The sequence below is a fragment of the Cebus imitator genome, unplaced genomic scaffold (genome assembly GCF_001604975.1).
Source record: "Cebus imitator isolate Cc_AM_T3 unplaced genomic scaffold, Cebus_imitator-1.0 Scaffold23, whole genome shotgun sequence".
Classification (NCBI taxonomy): domain Eukaryota; kingdom Metazoa; phylum Chordata; class Mammalia; order Primates; family Cebidae; genus Cebus; species Cebus imitator.
Window position 1 is genome coordinate 3,969,906 of NW_016107338.1, and position 3,122 is coordinate 3,973,027.

Below are 3,122 nucleotides of genomic sequence, written 5' to 3' on the forward strand. Positions count from 1 at the left end.
AATCTCAGGCCCCTCCCTACTCCAGACCTACTCCCAGAATCTGCATTTGTACAAGATTCCCCATATATGTGCCTGCACAGTAGTTTGAAAAGCAGTGGTCTAGATAATTTGACCAAGCAGCGTGCTTTTCAGTGATAACTAAGTCCTTCTTAACCCACCTGATGACCACTTAGGCCTTGTTTGGTCACATCTGCTTTTCACCTTCCAGTTTCCTTCTTCCTTGTTTCGCATCATTCATTGCTGACTTGCCTCCTATTACCTGGAGGTTCAACTAAGGGGAGAATCAACTAGTCCTGGGGCACAGCCTGAGCAAACGTGCAGAGGTGGGAATGAGCTACAGGTTCAGGGATAATGAGGAAATTCGGGTGTGACAGCAGAGGGCTCATTCCAGGGAAGGCTCAGAAACAGGGTTGGAAAAGCCAAAGCAAATTGAGTGGTAAGGGCCTTGCATGGCCGACTGAGGAGTCTGGCTTTACAGTATACCATAGGTCATGGGAATACAGTGGAAAGGTTTTTGTTATTTGCAGAGAAATGCTATAATAAAAGAAAAGCTTTAGCAAGGTATTGTACTTTACTGTAGGGTAAACTGGAATGAGAGAGACGGGAGTGAGGGAGGAGGAGTCAAGAAGGTTTGAGCGATGACTACAGGAACAGAGGGGAAGAGGCAAAGGCCTGGGCGGGGGGGGGCACTGGAACATGACATACGTGGGATGTTTGGAAGGGAGACTTTATCGGATGCAGTGACTCATGGGCTGTATAGATTTACAGCCACCAAATATTCCCAAATCACCTCTAACAGCACCTATCCAGGTGCTTGTTAATAGAGATAATGCAGTGGATAAGACAATGAACCTGCTGTCAAGGCATTTATAGTCTACCAGGAGAGATAGACAACACATTTATTTCACTTTATTTTTTATATAACTAGACATCTTAATTTTTTGACAAATATCTTTAACAAACATAATTTTCAAGCTCTTTCCACAATAGAAATCATTACTTAACCCCACTTATTTCATTTAAAAAAAAAAAAAAGGATTCATTCTGACTTTTTTCCTTTATTTTTTTTTTTAAAGCAGAATCTTGCTCTGTTATCCAGGCTGGAGTCCAGTGACGTGATCTCAGCTCACTGCAACATCTGCCTCCCAGGTTCAAGTAATTCTGCCTCAGCCTCCCTAGTACTGGGATTACAGGTGTGCACCACCACACCCAGCTAAATTTTGTATTTATAGCAGAGACCAGGTTTCACCATGTTGACCAGGCTGGTCTCAAACTCCTGACCTCAAATGATCTGCCCACCTCAGCCTCCCAAAGTGCTGGGATTACAGCCGTGAGCCACCACACCCAGCCCTCTGACTTCTCTTTCTAAATGCCAGATATACATCAACCAGGCCGTCTGTGACCCCAGAGACAGTGGACTTGGTGACAGTGGTGGTATCTACTGTAGGGATGCATCATAACTTGGCTAACTCCAATTAGTTCTGATATAAACAGGCCCAGCATCAGCTGCTAAAACACTTTGATAATTTTAAAATATATTTTTAACTCTTACTTCTAACTTCTCTCAACCTCTGTCACCAACAACAAATTTTAGAAGGAATAAGTAAGATAATTTCTGATGCCGGTGAGATGATGAAAATATAACTGGATGATGGCACAGAGCAGGGGTCAGCAAAACACAGTAGCAAAATCCTGCTTTTGTGCAACCTACAAGCCAAGAATGTCTTTATATTTTTTAATAATTGACCAAAAAAAATCAAAAGAAGGATATTTTATGACATGTGAAAATTATACAAAATTCAAACTTCAAAGACTTATTGAAACAGTCACGTGTGTTTGTTTATATTTTGTCTGTGGCTACTTTCAAGCTGCAACAGCAGAAATGAGTAGTTGTGACCGAGACCATGTGGCCCAGGAAGCTAAGAATATTTACTGTTTGGCCTTTCACGGAAAACATTTGCTGACCCCCAACATGGAGGATGACAGGATCAGGTTACCAGGAAGGAGCTGGCCTGGGCAGGGCAATTTGGGAGGCATCTCTGAGGAGCTGACATCTGAACTAAGACCTGAATGAAGGGAAGAGGCTAGCCATTCAAAGTTCTGGAGATAACTCTTTCAGGCAGCTAAAGCAGTTAGTGCAAATGCACTGCGGTAGAAATGAGCTTACTGTGTTTGAGGGATGGACAAAAGCATCGTGAACAAGGGCAAGAGTGGCATGAGAGGAAGACGCAGTCAGGTCATACAATATTGTGACTTATGATAAGGAATATACACCTGTTGTTCCTCCTATTCCTCGTACAGAACTCCTAAATCCCTTGGAATTTTCTAAGTGATAAGAACAATAATGGTGAAAGGAGCATCTTTCGTTATTCATAACAAGCCCCGTAACCGCACCTGAGTTTATGTTAATGAGGGGATGTCTGGAAAGACCCCAGATAACTGTAGGATAGGGGGCTGGTTGCCCCAGTAAACAAACTCTATGATTAGAGAGTTGGAATTTTCATTCCAACCTCTCACCTCAGGGGAGGGGAGAAAGGCTGGAGATTGATTTCATCACCAATTACCAATGATTTGATCAATCATGCCTATGTAACAAAGACTCCATAACAACTCAAAGGACAGTGAGAAATAGGGAGCAGAGGGTTTGAAGAACTTTCAGGTTAGTGAACACAGGGAGGTGCTGGGAAGACGGTGCACCTGGAGAGGCTGTGGAAGCTGCGAGCCCCACCCCACCTGCCCCTCCCTATGCGTTCCTCCATCTGGCTATTCCAGAATGATATCCCTTTATCATAAACTGATAATCCAGTAAATAAACTGTATTCCTGACTCCCATGAGCCTTTCTAGCAAATGATAGAAGAAAACAGGGGTCATGAGAGCCTCTGATTTCTAGCCTTTCCATCAGAAGCACAGGTGACAAGCTGAACTTTCCACTGGCATCTGAAGTGGGGGAGGCTTGTGGGACTGATCCCTTAACCCAAGCTTGTCCAACCTATGGCCTGTGAGCCACAAGTGGCCCAGGACAGCTTTGAATGTGGCTCAACACAAATTTGTAAACTTTCTTAAAACATTATGAGTTTTTTTTGCATTTTCTTTCTTTCTTTCTTTTTCTTTTTTTTTTTTT

At 43.1% G+C, this 3,122-nt stretch overlaps 1 protein-coding gene across 2 annotated transcripts in view; it reads right to left on the reverse strand.

Annotated features, from left to right (window-relative positions):
• Positions 1-3,122, reverse strand: part of ANXA4 (annexin A4) — an 80,024-nt gene that overhangs the window by 43,239 nt on the left and 33,663 nt on the right. The gene's annotated exons all lie outside the window — the stretch shown is intronic.